We start from the raw sequence: 20,392 nt of genomic DNA on the forward strand, positions 1-20,392 counted from the left end.
GCATCCAATGCCAGCGTACGTGCATTGACAGTACAGACAGTCATTTTTGTCCTCCTTCGTTTTGACACTGTAGTTCGTCCCTGAGAACTATTTTATCAACCTCTCCATCCTCATCCTTCTTAATGCTGCCATATTGATGGCTCTTTCAGGGTCAGGGGAATGAGACACATAGTATTTACTAGTTTTGGCATATTGTATACACCACGGGTAGATTTCCAGTCTCTGCCATACAGGCGAGACATTCTCAGTAGCTTGCTGGGCTCTCTGAGAGGGATAGAGGCTTTTAGGGCAGTCTCTATCTGACACGCCATTCATCGGTAAAGAAGCAAACAGCAGCCAGCCCAGACAAGGTCAAACCCGAACACCTGAAGAACCTGCCGTCTGTACTCATCAATACACTGGCTTGGCTCTTCATACGCTACCTGTCTGAATGCAAGGTTCCGTCCCAATGGAAAAGCAGCAGGATTGTACTACTGTACAAGAAGGGAGACATCCACGACATTGGCAACTATCGCCCAATCTGCCTTTTGTCTGTCTTCTACAAGCTGTTCACTTGAGACATCCTGAATAGGAATGGCAGAACACTACATGAAGGACAACCATGCGAGCAAGCTGGTTTCCGAATTGGATTCAACACAATTGACCATATCCACACAATATCTAAGCTCATTGAGGTTTCTTGGGAATTCAAGATGCCACTCTGTCTAACGTTCAATGATTTAAAGAAGGCCTTTGATTCTCTTGAGATTGAAGCAGTCATCGAGGCCCTTGCCCTACAGGGTGTACAATGCCAATACATCAGGTTCTTTTGTGAGCTGTATTGTGGATTCACTACCAGGATCTCACCATTCTACAGGGAGGTGATCATTGATGTCAAGAGAGGGGTTTGACAGGGTGATGCCATTTCACCGATACTCTTCAGTCCACCCTCCAGAATGTCATGCGATGACTGGAATGGGAGAAATTGGAGTGAAGATAGGTGGTTGGCAACTACATCACCTCCTCTTTGCTGATGACATCATTCTAATAACACCAAACATCAGCCAAGTGGCACAAATGCTGGCCAACTTTGACCGTGAGTGTGGAAGTTTGGACTACAGCTGAATCTCACAAAGACAATGTTTATGATAAATGATCTTGTTCCTCACATTCCATTCACTCTCAATGGGATGAACATCTCCGAATGCAACATTATGTGTACCTAGTTCGAGAACTCAACATGACGAATGACCTGGCATCTGAGTTGTGCAGGAGGAAGAGAGGGCTTGGAACGCCTTCAAGAGCATTGAAGAAATAGCTAAGAGGACGAAGAACCTCCAGCTCTGGGCACATCTATTTGATTCCACTCTTCTTCCTGCATTAACATACGTCTCAGAGACCTGGGCCCTGCGAAAACAGGATGAGAATGCTATTTGGGTCTCCCAAAGAGGAATCAAAAGAGCTATGCTTGGAGTATCATGCTTCACTCAAATGAGAGAAAGAATCCAGAGTTCTGACCTCCGTCGATGGTCAAAAATCAGGGATTCTGTTTGCCAAGACATTGAAAATCAGATGGACTGGACACGTAATGAGATTTGGAGATGACCGTTGGATTAGAGCCATTACTGACTGGATTCCACGGGATGTCAAAAGATCGCATGGCCACTCACGTATGAGATGGTCAGACTTCTTTATCAAGACCCTGAACAATTGGTTTGAGGCTGTTAGTGTTCCTAGAACGAGCAGACACCATTGGGCTACACTAGCATGTGATGGGGACAAATGGAGAAGTTTCTGGTGCCCACTCGAGCAAATCGATGAGTAACGGGATGTTAAGTGATCAAGTGATCAAGTGATTTTCTTTTTGGGTCACACCCAGAAATGCACAGGAATACCCCTGGTTTTGCACTCAGTAATTACTCCTGGTAGTGCTCAGGGGACCATATGGAATGCTGGGAATCAAACCTGGATCGGCTGCATGCAATGCAAACACCCTACCCTCTGTACTATTGCTCCAGCCCCCAGTAGTATAAATTCTTAAAGTGAAAAACACACCCACAATAGTTGAAGCTAACTCAACAAATAGGGTTAATATTACATTAGATATAAAAGAAGAGAAAATTTCTGAAACTTGAAGAAAAGTTACTAGAAAACTCTGACAGAACTACAAAGATCAATGAACAAGTCAGAGTCATCGAGACAAAATGAAATTGTTGGAAAGTAAATATAAAATATGTCAACATTAACTTGAAGAGATAATAGAAAATATTTTACAAACTGATGAAAGACACAAATTTCTAATCATGTTGTAATATAAATTAAAACAAGATAAATATTCATAAAACACATCAGTGAACATCATGGTAAAGTAACAGAAATTTGAAAATTACTTGGAGTAGAAAGATTATTTCAAAAGAGCAACATAAGATTTGTAGTTTATGCTCACAAGAAATCACACAAGAGAGAGGCAAAACAAAGTAATATTTACTGAAAATAACAAACTGCCAAGCTAGAATTGAACAGAGCTGAAATTGTTGTTTAAATGAAAAAAAAAAGAACCTACCCAGTTAATGTGAGCTATCTTATCACTAATATATCTTAAGAAAAAGTACCAAAAGAAAATTTTCAGGTAAAAGGAAAAACAGTTTGAGATGAGACACAAAAATTTAGAAAAGGGCTGGAGAGTTAATAGAGGGGTTAAGGTATTTGCATTGCGTGTATCTGACTCATTCAGTTTCTGTCACCATACATAGTTTTCTGAGCACTGCCAGGAATGATTCCTGAGTACAGAGCCAAGAGTAAGCCATGAGCACTGATGGTTGTGGCCCCAAAACAAAACAAAACAAAAATCCCAAAATATTTTCAGAAAAGAAGAAAACCCAAAGGAAACAAAAATAATGAATTGAAAAAAACTAAATAAGCATTGAAAAAAACAGAATGCAATATTTATTTAAATAAAAAGGCCCTCCCGTTGATCGTTGATTTGCTCGAGCGGGCCCAGTAACGTCTCCATTGGAGATTTTGTTGTTACTGTGTCTGGCATATCGAATACTCTCAGTAGCTTGCCGGGCTCTCCGAGAGGGGCGGAGGAATCGTACTCGGGTCGGCCATGTTGGCCGCTTGCAAGGCGAACGCCCTACCGGCTGTACCTGGGTTTTTTTAAATATAACTACAAATTTTATTTTCTCTTTGGAACAAATACAGCACAAACATTATATAACAAAAGATTATATTTAAGAAGCAGAACACTGGGGCTGGAGCGATAGCACAGCGGGTAGGGCGTTTGCCTTGCAAGCAGCCAATATTTATTTTACATTGAAAAATATACGTATAGGGGGTAGAGTGGTAGAAGAGGAAGGCATTTAGCTTGCACGAGACAGACCTGGGTTTGAATTCTGGAACTTCATATGGTCCCCATGCCAGCTAGGAGTGATCTCTGAGCACAGAGTCTAGAGTAAGCCTTGAGTCCAGCCAGGTGTGACCCCAAATCCATATTATATAACATATAGCTACATAACATATTAACATACATAACATATATATAGTATACAGAGCAATGGAATACTACAGGTCTGTTAAGGGAAAATATTTATTTAGTTTGTCAGTAAGTGGATGGAACTGAAAATTATCATGTTGAGGATTTCAGCCAGAAGGAGAGGTGTGTGTGTGTGTGCATGAGAGTGCCTGTGTATTATATATACAGATATACACATATAAATATATATGTGTGTGCACGTGGCTGACCCGGCTGACCTGTGTTCGATTCCTCCGCCCCTCTCAGAGACCCCAGCAAGTTACTGAGAGTATTTTGCCCACACAGCAAAACCTGGCAAGCTACCCATGACGTATTCATATGCCAAATACAGTAACAACAAGTCTTACAATGGAGACGTTACTGGGCCCACTCGAGCAAATCGATGAACAACGGGAGGACAATATATATATATATATATATGAGATGTATACTTGAGATGTATACTTCTTATTCCTGCACAGCTACTATTTCCATCTCAGACAAGGATCTGGTTCTACACCAGTCTAATTATCTCCACTGACACGCATTTGAATTGCCCTGCCATCTTCTTGTAACTCTGGGCAGTTGCTGTAACCTTTGGGTCTACTCCTGTTTTCCATACAATTAAACCAAAGTCCCCTGGCAAAAAAAAATTATATATATATATATATTATAAAGAGAGAGAGAGACAGAGAAAGAGAGAGAGATCACACAGCAGTTAAGCAAATGGCCAACCCTGGTTCAATCCCTGACACCTTATGGTTCCAGAGCATCACTGGGTGAAACCTGTAGGTCCCTCTCAGCACCACCAAGAAGGCCCAGATATTGCAGATATCCCAGATATTTTATCTTTATATCCTCTCATTGAACCACTGACCCAGTTGGCCTTGAAATGCTTGCAGGATCCCCCTAAGCAGTGCTTGAGTATTCCCCAAATATATACTATTATATATTAATATGGGCTGGAGCAATAGCACAGCGGTAGGGCATTTGCCTTGCGTGCAGGCAGCCCGACTGAGCGGGGTTCGATTCCTCTGCCCCTCTCGGAGAGCCCGGCAATCTTCCTAGAGTTATCTCGTCCACAGGGCCAAGCCTGGCAAGCTACCTATGACATATTCAATATGCCAAACAAAGTAACAACAAGTCTCACAATGGAGATGTTACTGGTGCTCGCTTGAGCAAATCGATGAACAATGGGAGGACAGTGCTACAATGCTACATACATTAATATATATTAATATATTAAATGAATTACATATGTAAGTATAAAAGGAAGATACAGGGATCTAAAGTGTTTAAAATTAACAGAGTTGTTGGGAAGGTAATGAAATGACAAAACTTTATGAAACCTTGATAAACCATATATTTGCATTGCAATCTTTGTGATATTAAATGAACAAATTACAAAAAAACAAAACAAACAAACAAAAGAAAACACTCAGAATAATAAGGAGAAAATGGGATTTGGAATTTTTTGATTAATCTAATGAAGACAAAAGAAAATAAGGAAGGTAAGGATTATAAATAAAACATTTTTTGAGAGTAATAGTACCGCTGGTAGGGCATTATGGACCTAACTGATTATGTCTTTCTTCCTTTAATTGATCATGTTCTCTTAACCACGGTGAATTTCACTGGTGATTCGTACCACCATGCTGTTCAACTTCGTTGGATGTGATTATAATAAGCCAGCAAATAAAAAGAGACTGAACCAAGTACTCTTTGTCACAAGACTTGAGCGAGTCTGTGATCCTGAGTGAATCATTTAATTTCTTTTGAGAATCTTTATCTCAGCGTCTCAGACCACCTAACCAAACGTTCGTGCTATATTCCATATGTAAAATTATAAAACATCATGTAGGCGGTAAGGTTACTAATGTCAGTTTCTTGGTTTTCCCCAAATTTATTTAGCCGGGCAAGCTACCGAGAGTATTCGATATGCCAGACACAGTAACAACAAAGTCTCCAATGGAGACGTTACTGGGCCCGCTCGAGCAAATCGATGATCAACGGGAGGGCCTTTACTTATTTCAAGATTATTCCAATAAAAGTCTTCAAAAATAATTTTACTAGTATGCAAACATCAATCAATAAACAGATTCTAACATATATAAACATATAAATATAAGTTCAAAGAACGAAGTAATTTTGAGAATAATAAATTTGAACTAATATTTAATACTAACATTTATTATAAAACTAAAACAATTAACACTATAAAGTATAAGTGCACAGATAGCAAAAGAGATAAGAATAGATGACCTAGGGACTTAAAACAGATATTTAAGATTAATGTCAAAATGTCATTCTGGTAGTGAAGAAAGTAGAGTTTATTAAAGCTTGTCTACAGTACATAATTAGAAGATTCCTACATGACATGGCAATTTAAAATACAATTTCAGCTGGATTGTAAATCTAATTTATACATAAAATATAGCTTCCCCAAGATAGTATAGCAAATATCTTCATTACTTGATGCAAATAAATTTTTAAATGGACACATATAAAATAGACTAATCAAAGCATTAGTAAACTTTGCTTTATATTTAATGTAATTTTTATTATTAATTTAATCTCAAATTAGATCTCCATATTTTCACTAGACAGTTCTTTGCACAAAGTATGTATTACTAACATTTTTGCATTAGCTATTTGTTTTTGTTCAGTATGTCTTTTCTGTATCTTTTTCATAAAGCATAAAATAAGCATGTTGAACAGTTTTCAAAATACATTATTTATATTCTTGGTTATAATCTCACCAACCATATTATAATGTTTCATATTATATAATCTTTTTAACCATATTTGAAAGACCTAAAACTAGATCTTGGTTTATGTACATTACCTATATGGCATAGATGACAGAATTTTCATTTGAGAGATTTGAATGAAAGGATTGCACTGAATGGTGTCTGTAGTGAAGAAAATTCAAGTCCAGAGATGTTCAGTTGTATTGCAGTTACTACTATGATTAACTCCATGACCACAAAAGAAGCCAAGGTTTTAAATCTAGAATGGAGCTTTCTTTTTATATACATACTTTAACCATTAATAAATGTTTCAAGGGCCCAGAGTAGGTACAGTATGCTTGCCTTGCACGTGACTGAGCTGGGTTCAATCAGAAGCATCCCTATGATCCCCAAGCTCTGTCAGGAGTGATCCTTCAGGACCTCTGGATGTGACCCCCAAACAAACATAACAATATGGTAATAATGATAATAATAATAATAAATAGTACTTTCTAAAATCTAATGTGTCACACTATACCATGCGTACTTGAAAAACAAAAACAATTTCTAATAGTCCCACCAGTATGATAAAAATTCTATTTATATATATAATATATAATACCAATATAATCAATATTAAAACATCTTTTAAATATGAAGATATTGTTTTGGTTCTGATAACCTTTATTTAAAATGCGTGCAGAGCAAATAAGGCAATTGCCTTGCATGACACTATCCTGGTTTCAATCCCAGACATCACATAGGATCCCCTGAGCAAATCTAGAAGTGATCCCAGAGCTCAGAACCAGGAGTAGTCCCTAAGCACAGGTGGGTGTGGCTCCTCAAAACAAAATTAATAAATTAAAAACCTGTATAATATTCTAAAAATTAAATGTAGTTGACCATTTTACTTCTTTGGGCCTTCAAAGTGGTTTCCTCTTTCTACTACTAAAAGATATGATGAACATATGGCCGGAGCCATAGCACAGCGGTAGGGCGTTTGCCTTACAAGCGGCCAACATGGCCGACCCGAGTTCGATTCCTCAGCCCCTCTTGGAGAGCCCAGCAAGCTACCGGGAGTATCTCGCCTGCATGGGAGAGCCTGGCAAGCTCCCCGTGACGTATTCGATATGCCAAAGACAGTAACAAGAAGTCTCACGATGGAGACGTTACTGGGCCCACTCGAGCAAATCAATGAACAGGAGGACCATGACCATGACCGTGAACATATCTATGAACCTTGTTTTCCACAGTTGGGGTTATTTCCTAAAGTTAGGCTCACCCAACATTCTGCTTCCTTATGACTTGATATGCTGCTAAATTATTAAAGTTTTAAATATCAGTAATACAAAATACACTATTTCAGTATGAGACTACTTTTTATTTAATGAACGATTTATGTGATTTAACCTTAAGTGCAAAAATTAACAATTTTCATCTCTCTCTTTCTATCTCTCTCTTTTCTCTCTCTCTCTCTCTCTCTCTCTCACACACACACACACACACACACACACACACACATACACAAACATGGCTGTGCTTAAAGTTCTCTCTGGTTTCTGGTTGGGCTCAGGGGACCATATGTGATATCAGATATCAAACTAGGCTGTAAGCAAGGGAAATACCTTAACTGCCTTAACTGCTGTACTATCTCTTTGGTCCTGCATATTTTTTTCTCTTTTACAAATTTTCTGCTAACATATTTTTCCTCTGAAAGTCTACATTTTAATGACTTTTCCAGTATTATTTACCCATTTACCAATAGACTTACTATTAAGCATAGAATATCAATTTTGAATGTCATATTTGCTAATTTTTTTCTATTTTCTTCATTAGTCTCTGCTACTATTTCTATTATATGGTGATTTTGTTATAAAAATTTGTAATCTTCACTAAACCTACTTAGAAGAAAAAAATAACCACTCATGGTTGGTAGATTTTCTTTCTTTTTCATGCTTTGGACAGTAACCTTGAGATTTCTTTCGAATGATTCTTACCATTTTAGGATAAAATTCTTGGGAACCCGGAGTTAACTCAAAGGATTGGAGCAACATGCTTTGTGTTTGGGAGGCCCTGTTTTTTCCTTACACCAGGTGTTCTCCAGAGCACTACCAAGATGATCCCTGAGCAAGGAGCATGGAATTGCCCCTGAGTACTACTGAGTTAATCTCAGATCCAAAATCAAAACATGTTCTTCAGTTGTATTAGAAGTTTATTACATTTCACTGCATAATTGTCACATTTTAAGCCCCAAATTTAATTTGTAAATTTTCCTCAAAATTATTTTTGCTCAAAAGTGCCAAAAATGTTATCATTTTGTGAAATTTTCAAGAAGTGTGGTAAAATTTTTTTTAAATAGTGGTAATAATTGTTGGTGAGACATGCTGAGACCACTTTCCATAACCATGAAGGTACTGGCAGAGTAACAAAGGCATGCGGGTCCCAGGGCTGAGATCTCCAAGACTGCTTGGATCGGGGCTGAGCATCCTCCACCCAGATCCTCCATCTTCCAGTGTGCAGGGATCACACCCACCAACTGCCGCCCCCCGCCCCCAAGCGCTGCTTAATCCCATCAACGGCCAAGACCCAGAGACTATAAAACCCAGCTCCCAGAAGTGTGTGGCCGCACTTGCAGCCATGCGACATATTATGATCTCATTCTTACTTTGGACAACCTGGCAGGCTACCGAATGTAACCTGCCCACACGGCAGAGTATGGCAAACTCCCCATGGTGTACCCAATATGCCAAATACCAGTAACAATGATGGGTCTCATTCTCCTAACCCTGAAAGAGCCTTGAATATGGCACTTTTTAAAAATCTCAGGGCTAGGACGAAGGAGATGTTATTAGTGCCTGCTCGAGGCAATCAATGAACAACAGGATGATCGTGATCGTGATCGTGAATTGTTTGTTGAAATTTGGTAGTAAAGTTCAAATTCATCCTTCAGTTATTTTAACATGGCACAGGGGTCTTGGGCAAATGTCTATGAGTAAATTAATACCTTCCTAGCATCAATAGCACAAATTAACATCCGAAGATATTTATTTATATATAAATCAGAATTGTAAACTTATACTTATCCTGATTTGGATGTGTGTGCAAGGTGAATGAGGAACTAAATTTACATGGTAAGCACATCTTTGGTGTTAACAAGATTTGAATCTTCATGATCCTTCACCAATTCCAACCCCTCTCCCCCACTAACACACGCATTATCTCTCTCTCTATCTCTTTCTCTCTCTTAATAAGGAATAGAATTGAGGGGCTAAGAGCTAATATAGCTGGTAGACCATTTGCCTTGCACATGGCCATCACAGGTTCTATTCCCTATACCTTATATAGTCTGAGCCTCCCAGAAGTGATCCGTGAACACTGCAGGTATGTCCCCTAAACAAAACACATAAATAAAACAATAATAAGTAGAGTCAGAATGCTAGATTTAGCCCAGTGAGGCTCAGCATTAGTTGTTTCCATTATCTGGAGAAATTAAATTAGAGTAATCCTAAAGATATTCTATTGGGCTATCTCATTCTCCCTCTGTTTCTCTTGATGATGGTATTTGAATGCGCAGGACAGAAGTGTAAAACACCTCAAAGCAGTGGGGATGAGAAGGACCTCTGTCCTCAGGCTACTCCCTGGACCATGTAATAATTGACAACCATTAAAGACTAGTGGTCATTTATTGATCATGCCGAGTCATTTTATTTAAAGCATTTTAAAAAATTAGTGCAAAATAAGAACCTAAGAATGCAGTCACTTGCTATAATAAGTATTTTTTTCTTTTTGGGTCACACCTGACAATTACACAGGGGTTATTCCTGGCTCTGCACTCAGGAGTTACTCCTGGAGGTGCTCAGGGGACCATATGGGATGCTGGAAATCGAACCCGGGTCAGCTGCATGCAAGGCAAACACCCTACCCGCTGTGCTATCTCTCCAGCCCCTATAATAAGTATTAAAGCTACACTATGTATGTTGTATGAACTGCAGCTCTGTACCTATTGTTAGCATCTTGTCCTAATAAATCCTTTGTCTAGCATTTCTCAGTCAGATGAATAGGTCTCACAGTCAGGTACTAGGGAATTCCCTCTCACTCCGCAATTCTCTGCACAACCTGTAGACAGAGGGTAGGTTTCCAAGTCACGGTAAGATCGTTCTTCCAGAGAAGGCATCCAGATTCTCTTTTTTTTGCCTGCAATGACTATGAATTTAAAAAATAACTAATATTTTGCTTCCAGGGATGGAACTCAGGGCCATATGTATGAAGCATCAGCTCTACCACTGAGCTACCTCTCAGACCCCCCCTGGAAGCATTCACCATGTAATTTTACATGCACATTAAACATCAAGTATGCACACTTTTCTAAAAGTTAGGTAAAAGTTAGACATACTAAACCAGTTTCAAAGTTGATTTTGTACAAAACAATTCTGTGTATTCTCATTAGGAACAAAACCAGAATATTCTCATGACTCCTCAAGTTCTATTTATACTTTTGAAAGACTGGAAAGGAAAATCAAGATTTAATAAACTAGAAACTGGATAGGCTATAATCCTAATTTTAATATAAGATAGCTAGCTTGCATTATTAAAATAAACCAAGTTTGAACTCAATTCTTCATTATTTCAAGAAATAGATAAATAGATATAAATATAGATAGATGAATAGCACACCTTAATTTAGAGAGACTTGGCCTCACTTCTGAGTGTCTGTGTTAACTAAGAAGGAAATGTACTCCTCTTATTTTACTCTATATATTTCAGTTGGCAATATATGATAAACATTAGCCTCAATTCTTTAATAAAAATCAACTGTCAGACTGGGAACTTTCTTCTTTGTGAATAATTTATATAAACAACTTATAAACTTTTGTGACTTACAAAATATAAGCTATTGAAGCAAAAAGTTAGTACTACCTCAAATAATAAGCTATTTTTAAAAAGAAAAAACAGAAAACAGGAAAAATAGCATTTTCATAGAATATTTTGCATATGAAACACTATCTTGGAACAAATACATTTACCTCATCGTTTTTCATATAAACCAAAGGTTAAATTTAAAAAAAATAGAAAAGCAACCAAGCCTCTGAATCATTCTAGGTAAATCTATCTCCAGACTGAATACTCTGAGGCCTCCTCAGTATAGAGATTGGCACATTCCCCTCCCTTCCAAAGAGGCCCAGCAACCACTATACCTGACCTCCTCTGACATATAAACAGCTCAGCTCCATAGCTACTAAATATTTCACAGTACTAACAGCCAAGTAGGAGCACAGCATATTTGATGGAAAAGTTGTGTAGAAGCCTATCAAGGTCAATGAGCAAAGACAGTAATAAGAAAGGCTCAACTGGCATCAACCACCTCAGTAAATCCTCAGACAATGACTTTAGTAGCACCAATGGGAGGTATAACAGTTATCATAAGCTGACTTTTATTGTTCTATTTTCTGATAATTCCATTTAGCATTATTTTGTAACATGTAATAAGAAATATAGGAGTAAGGCCTGCCAACAGGTCAACCTGTACCTGTGGGGTGAGTGCATCAGCAGCCTAATGGTGCCTTCAGGCTTCCTGATACTCCAAAATTGCCTACCTTTGGCCGGACCCCAACAACTTGGGACCAAGTTTACCAAGAAATTAAATGGCTAAAATTTAGGTATGTGGGAGGCATGCCCACAAATCACCTCCGGCTCAGCTATGCAAGCTCATTTATTGGCCTTATCTCAGAGACCCATAGATCAATCTTGAAAGAGATCAAAATTTACAGTTAGTCTCAGACCCACACATGGCTGAACAGGCTGGGGTAAATTGAAGGGGACAGGTTGGCCTGTGCCTGCCCAGGCAGCCACTTGCTTCCACCATACCCCACCATATCCCCAGCCTGACTCCACTGTCTCAGGACAGACCTCACACAAGATATAATCTACTGAAAATTTGGGTATATGGGATTTGTGACTGAAATTCCATGTTTTCACAGAGTTGGAGTGGGTTGCTTTCACCCACTTCCCAATACACTGGCAGTCACCCCCATGAACCAATTTCAGTGCCACCCTGTAAACTCTATTACTGGCCTTGCCATAAATAAATCTTGAAAGAGATCAAAAGCCAGAGACAAAGCAGCAAGTCCTGGAAGACACTACAGAGCTGGAGATTTCTCTGGGCCCCATACCTAGCCAATTTCACTGGGAAACCCCAGATGGAGCAGGTGCACTCTCCCCGCCTACTCCAGATGGAATCCCAGTGACCAAGAGCTTCCACAAGCAAGGCCCAGGTATGCAGGTTCTAGGACTAAATCTACATTACACATGGTGGCAGAAGCACTGGGCTGTCCCTCCTGGCTCCCCGCCTACTTGTTGGCCTAGCTGTCACCCCCACAATGTGCCTCTGGGCGCCATCTTAGTGCACCAACAGTCCTGGTCCAGAGATGCCCAATTAAATTTCAAAATGGATTAGTCCCCTACATAAAATGTCTCTGGGACCCAACCATTTACAATCTAGGATTCCAAAAGCCCGTGGCCCCAGCACCCAAGATTTTCAAAATGAGCAATGGATGATAAATAATCTAGCATCTGCCCCTGGCAGGCAGGCTTGAATGGTGGTGGGAAAATTTGAGCAAAACCTAATGCCCCAAAGAATAGAGTATTGGGAAATTGCCTGCCATGGAAGCAGGGTGAGGACTGGGATGGGGGAGGAAGAAGATATACTGGGGACACTGGTGGTTGAAAGTGTGCACTGGTGAAGGGATGTGTGTTCAATCATTATATTCCGGAATATCAAACATGAAAGCTTTGTAACTATCTCACAGTGACTAAATTAAAAAAAAATGTGGAGTTCATGCCCAATTCAATCAGCTTAATCAATGGCTGAATAAATAGCAGCACTCCTACATTGAAAAAAAAAAAAAGAAAAGAAATTTTTGCCTACTATAGGGCCAAGAGGATACTGGAGACTTTTGTGGACTGAAGGTCACATTGATGGTGGGATGAGTGTTGGAACATTGAATGCCTGATTGTCAAACAACTGTATCATAAGCAAGCTTGTAAATCATAATTTTTAAATTAAAAACATTTTTTAAAATTTCAAGTTGTGTTACTTGGACCAAATTTACCACAAGTGTAAAGTACCAGCCTTTATCTATCTAAAAATGTTACTTAAAGTATTTTAAAAAGTCTATTGCATTTTTCTGTTGGGATTCAATTTTTATCTTTGCCTTACAAAAGGCAAAGCATAGAGTGTGAGGCTGGGAATTCTCTCACACCAACACGATATCCCTTTATCTCTGTATCTCCTTGGCATTAGCTTTATACTCTTTAAAAATGTTTTTCTATTCTCTGAAAACATTTTTATTTCAGTTTTTTCAGGGGCCACACTTAGCCATGTTGGTCATGTCCAGAGGTACTCGTTCTGCAGTCAGGCCTGAAAGGTGCTCCATCAGGTTGCTTGGGAGCCACCAGGACCACATCAATTCCAGGTGGTCATGTAGTGTAAGAATGAAACACAGCTTTGCAAATGCCTTGCATTTGATCCAAAACCCTGGCTCTGCATCCTATCTGCCCTTCTCCCAGGTTTTTGGTACACAAAATTCTGAAAGTAAATTATTATTTTGCATTCCAGATATTTGAATGTGAATTCTAGCATTTCCATGCCTATTAAAAATCTTTGTAAAAAGAAGTAGTTTTGTACCAATAAAGGTGAACAAGTAATGACGAATCGAGGTTAAAATGTCACTTATATGTCACTAAGAATGGATAAACCATCTAAATTCTCTAGGTTTTAAATTCCTAACTTATAAAGAGAGTTGGACTAGATAACATCTGGACTTTTAAAAATGATTGACTTTTGTTTTAACAATAGAACTGTAACACTGTAGCACTGTAGCACTGTCCTCCCATTGTTCATCGGTTTGCTAGAGCGGGCACCAATAACGTCTCCATTGTGAGCCTTCTTGTTACTGTTTTTGGCATATCGAATATGCCACAGGGAGTTTGCCAGGCTCTGTTGTGCAAGCGGCATACTCTCGGTAGCTTTCTTGGCTCTCCGAAAGGGATGGAGGAATTGAACCCGGGTTGGCCATGTGCAAAACGCCCTACTTGCTGTGCTATCACCCCAGCCCAACAATATAGAACATATATTAGTATTTCATATGCTGTATGGTGCAGCTATGCATATCCACCACCAGTGTTGCTTTCTAAACTGTTATTTTCTATTCAATTACCAAAAAAAGTTACAAAGCTGTTTATGATTGGGCTTCAGTCATACAATATTCCAACACCTGTCTCTCCACCAGAGTACATTTCCCATCACCAATGTCCCCAGTTTCCCTCCTGCCACAATCCCCAACGCCCTCTAAAGTTCTACAAATTCCTGAAAGGCTACAGAGTGATATATTTAAAGCAAGAAATTCTAGAACAGATATTCTATGCTAATGCGGCATCGCTGTATGAAAGAAACATTTTCTAAACTTCCCTTCTCTTTTCTATCCTTGTTAAAATCCATTAACAACCTGAATACCATCTTTTTCTTTGCATACTGAATGATACTGGTAATAACTGGATTTTAGGCTCAGGGAAGGCAGATTTCATTCAAATGGGTTTTACGGCCTTTTGAATTTCACTTAGGATTTTATGTCTTTAACATTTCAGTGATTGCAGCTAATATAGATTCAACACCTGCTTTTTTGAGAAGTTGCTAAAGAATTCTGATTTGTTAATAAGTAATGGTTAACTTCTTTACATTTTTATTTTTTAATTGAGATTTTAAATTCTAATTACACAAGGACCGTACATTCTGAATCTCTTTCTATATTTGTAAAACACAGTTCTGAAATTTAAGTATAGATCATTATTGACTCATTACCCTTGTAAATATTCATCAGCTCCTTTCCTAAATCAAGCACATCAACCTAAGGTAAAAAAAAAATTATATTTAGGTAACTAATTCTTGCTCTAGCATTAATGAACCGATAACCATATACTCTAGTCACAGATAAAATATTATTAAAAGTAAGTAAATCAAGAAAAAAATCTAAGAATAAATTAAAGAAAGATAATTCAAACCCATTAGCAATTTTACCTTAAGAATGAAAAGAATCAAAGATATGAGATATGTATAGTGAAGAGAAAAAATACTTCAAAAAATGAATGCTGAAAAAGAATATTTTAAAAATTGTCAATTTTAGCCGAGAAATCTTGGCAAATAAAGCTATTGGAAATGGCTGCCTTATACCAACATTTTCCATAGTACTTCATTTGTCAAAGAGAAAAGAAACACAGTAATAGCTAAGGACTGGCTTTACACTCAGAGAGCTTAGATGCTAAAGGACTAGAAAATATGAGTTTCAGCTTTGTACTTCGTTTGTTTGATTGTTAACTGGCACATTGTGAGTCTTGAAGAGAGAAAAAAATTCTCCCATTGGGTGGCCAAAGTGTTTTAAACTGGGTTAAAAATACAACATAAGCAGAGGTTCAGAAATAACAAAATACACAGTTCTTTCAGGGATAAGTTAGCAGATATGTGTCAACTGGACTGCAGGGAGTAGTTCTGATCACCCTGGAAAATTGTTAGAGCCCTGGCCTTACCTAAAATGTCATGCTTTATTGTTTTGACAATTGAATGAAAGTACAAAATTTTCTGCAACATGTGTCATTTGCTGTAATCAATAATCTCAAAATTCAGTTTCAAGATGGTTATTTCAACAGTTAAAACTGCATTTCTAGCTATTTTGAAGGTCATTGAAAAATTTTTATATTATTAGAAAGTCTGAAGGTAATAAAACACATTACCCTTAAGGACAACACTAGAATAAAACTGTTATGAATGAACATCCCTTCAGTAGCTATGTGACTTGCCAGTTAAGCCCTCTGTATCTCATATTTGTGCAGGTGCATCCAAAAGGATGGACCATGTAAAAGGACCATCATGATTATTACAAAAGAAAGAAGGAACAGGGGACCAGAGAGAGAACAGGGATTAAGGTGCATAAATTCCAGCCAAGTTCAATATGATTCTTTATGAATCACTGGGTGAAGCCTTGAAGCCTCCCATATATCCACCAGCACCTCAGGGATGCTTCTGGTGGTCTCCAAGCACTGCTGAATGGCCTGGGAAATTTGTGGCAGTACAGGTCCCAACCCCCACCTTGATCCCTTACATAGACTTAGCTGCTTAGATGACTATTTCTGGGAATAGACCACAGGACTCTTGGGTACCACTTGGGAGGCCACTGTCTTCCCCCCAACACCAAAAAAACAAAAGGAAAGAGTAATAAAGACCATGTGAAAGTAAAAAAAACCCTGTTTGGTCTAATAAAATAAATATAGTTGAGGGATATATAAAATCTATATATAGAAATCAGAAATTTAATGTTCTTATATACTAGTAATATAATATCTGAGAAATTAGAAAAACCAACTCAGTAATAAAAGAATCAAAACACAATACAACATTTAAGAAATTTAAGAAAATGAAAGGTATATGCACTAGAAACTATGAAATTTTGATGAAAGAAACTGAACATAATATAAAGTTAATTATACTCCCTCTTCATGGGCTAGGAAAATTAGTATTGCTAAAATATCCCCCCTGCACAAAGTCATGGATAGATTCAATGCATCTAACAAAATTTCAATGTCATTTTTCACAGAAATACCAAGAAAATTCAAAACTTATTGGAAACCCCCAAAGAGTCTTAAATATATGAAGTAATCCTGAAAAAGAGCAAAGCTGGATGTATCACACATCCTGATTTTAAACCATACTACAAAACAATAATAATTAAACAATACTATATCAACATAGTATATACATAAATTAAAAAGGTAAAGGCCCTCCCGTTGATTGTCGATTTGCTCGAGCGGGCCCAGTAACATCTCCATTGGAGACTTTGTTGTTACTGTGTCTGGCATATCGAATACTCTCGGTAGCTTGCCGGGCTCTCCGAGAGGGGCGGAGGAATCGAACTCGGGTCGGCCATGTTGGCCGCTTGTAAGGCGAATGCCCTACCCGCTGTGCTATCGCTCCAGCCCATACATAAATTAGTAGAAAATAATACAGATCGCAGAAATAAACCCTGCCTATAATATAGTCAACTAGTATTTGACAGAGGAAACAAGAATATTTGGTGAGGAATTAATAGTACCTTCCAAAGATGGTACTGGGAAAATTTGGTAACATATGAAGAAAAAAAAATCTGGTTCTCATCTTATACTCATCTATCACAAAATGAACTTAATGGACACAAACACACAATTTGATACCATAAAACTCATAGAATAAGGCACAGTGAAAAAGATCTTTGACATTGGTCTCGACAACTTTTTTTATATGACAATACAAACATAAATAATAAAAGCAAGTCAGTAAATAGGACTGCAATGGAAATAAACTGTCATTTTTTTCTAATGAAGACATTCAACTAACCAACAATGAAACAAAAAGATGGTTGACATTACTGATCATCAGGGAAATGCTCATCAAAACCACCATGAAATATCATCTTTAATTGTCTTTTTACTTTTTTTAAAATTTATTTTTAAGTCTACTTTCTAACCAAAAAAGTACATTAAGAAAAGTAGGGGGTGGGGGTGGGGAGGTGGGGGGGGGTCAGGAACTTTAAACACATATCACTCAGTTATACATTTAAATTTTGATCAAGACAATTTAAGCAAACAATTGGCTTATTTACATGTGCAAATTTACATGTTCTTCAAACAACATCCCCAGGATAAAAACAATAACACCCTTTTAAAACCAAATTATTTTCTTATCCTTCTCCATCACAAGTTCTGGGGATAGGTCCAATATGAGCATAACAGGGCTTTTGCCTTACAAGCGGCCAACATGGCTGACCCGAGTTCGATTCCTCCGCCCCTCTCGGAGAGCCCTGCAAGCTACCGAGAGGATCTCGCCCCCACGGCAGAGCCTGGCAAGCCCCCCCCCCCCCGTGACGTATTCGATATGCCAAACACAGTAACAAGTCTCACGATGGGGACGTTACTGGGCCTGCTCAAGAAAATCGATGAACAACAGGAGGACTGTGACCGTGACTGTGAATTTTATTACACACTTCATCACTTGACATCCCATTACTCATTGATTTGCTGTAGCAGGCGCCAGTAACATCTTTATTGGTCCCCTTCGTGTGCTAATGTAGCCCAATAGTGTCCGCTCACTCCTGAAACACAAAGAGCCAGCCTCAAACCAATCGTTCAGGGTCTTGAGGAAGAAGTCTGACCACCTCATAGGTGGGCGGCAATGCGGTATTTTGACATAACGTGGAATCCAGTCGGTAATGGCTCTAGTCCATTGGTCATCTCCAAATCACATTACATGTCCAGCCCATCTGATTTGCAATGCCTTGGCAAACAAGACAGCATCTCTGATTCTCAATGGTCGATGGAGGCTGGAATTCCAGATTCTTTCTCTCACTTGACTGAAGAGTGATATTCCAAGCATAGCTCTTTCAATTCCTCTTTGGGAGACCTGAATAGGGTTATGATTTTGTTTCCCATATGGCCCAGGTCTCTGAGACGTATGTTAATGCAGGAAGAACAGTGGAATCGAAGAGATGTGCCCAGAGCTGGAGGTTCTTCGTCCTCTTAGATATTTCTTCAACGCTCTTAAAGGCATTCCAAGCTGCTCTCTTCCTCCTGCGCAACTCAGGTGCCAGGTCATTCGTCATGTTGACTTCTCGACCCGGGTACACATAACATCTGAAACACACTAACATCTGAAAAAGATTGTATCAGCTTTAAGATTTGCCCAGATTTATGAGAAAGTTCTTTATAGTTACTTTGGAAGAAGAATTCCTTCCTTTTTTTGTAAAGTTTTGCAACTCACTGTAAACAATGTGGTGAAAGCTTTGAAACTTGAGAAAGACTTGAAAACCCACTTTGTATTTCAGTGAGGTGATATCATGCCAATCTAGCAATTACCTCAAATATATTTGGATACATCACCTTCCCCAGAAAACAAGGTAATTTTTCTACTGTGACTATACTTCTGATCATTCATATTCGTTTTAAATTTTCAACTAAGTTTTATAGTTTCAAAGAGAACCTGAGAGTTAGGGGGAAATAATGTAAAATAAATGCTTTTAAAAGATTAAGTCATCAATCACAATAGAAAAAAAGCCTTCTTAAAATCAACAAAAGCAATGAAAATTTTTAAAAAATGTCTTTTGGAAAGCTGGAAAATAGTGCATAATTTAAGGTGCTTAACTTGTTTGTATCTGACCTCCACTCACCCTGGCACAGCCCAGGTCACTCCTGAGTAAAGAGCTAGGAATCACTTGTGGGTGTTGCCAGGTGATGCCTCTACCTAGTGTCTCTCTTGGGTTAGGGATGTAACTCAAGAAAGGTCCTGAGTTCTTTCCCTGCACTACTCAACCCACAAATCATTGAGCATCACCAGGTGTATCCCACTGGCTTCCTCTTTCTTTCTCACATCCATACCCAGTAGTGCTCAGATTTTACTCCTAGCCTAGTGTTCAGGGTTACTCCTGGCATTGCTCCTTAGGATCGTATGCACAGTGGATGCATGCAAGGCAAGTACCCTGACTCCTGTACTATCTCTTCCATGCATTTCCTTAAAGTATAAGAGGAATTCAATAAATGTCCATTAGGATTAGGAAGAAAATCTACTTACAATTTATACTTTTAATTGTTTTGAGATTTCTTTTTATAGTCTCTGGGTCTTGGTCATTGATGGGATTACACAGTGCCGGGGGCAGTTAGTGGGTGTAATGCCCACATACTGGAAGATGGGGGAGCTGGGTGGAGGAGATCCAATCCCAATCTGAGCAGGTTTGGAGATCTACACCCCAGGTCCCGCACACCTGGGTTCCTCTGCTGGTTCCTTCATGTGTGAGGCTCATCAAAATGTATGGAGAGTGGTCTTAAGCATGGCTGTGGCTGGAACCGGAGGTCTTCAGCTGCCGGGGCTCTGCTTGGGGTGGGGAGGGAAACTCAACCCACCCTCCTCCAAGAGGGCCTCGGTGAGGACAGCCAGGCACAGAGGCTATAAAACCCAGCTCCCGGAAGAGCAAATGCGGCCGCGCAACATCTTATTATCTAGTTCTTATTCTGGAGAACCTGGCAAGCTACTAAAAGTATCCTGCCCACACAGCAGAGTCTGGCAAACTCCCCATGGTGTATTCAGTATGCCAAAATC

The sequence above is a fragment of the Sorex fumeus genome, unplaced genomic scaffold (genome assembly GCF_029834395.1).
Source record: "Sorex fumeus unplaced genomic scaffold, SorFum_2.1 ptg000008l, whole genome shotgun sequence".
In the NCBI taxonomy this organism is placed as follows: domain Eukaryota; kingdom Metazoa; phylum Chordata; class Mammalia; order Eulipotyphla; family Soricidae; genus Sorex; species Sorex fumeus.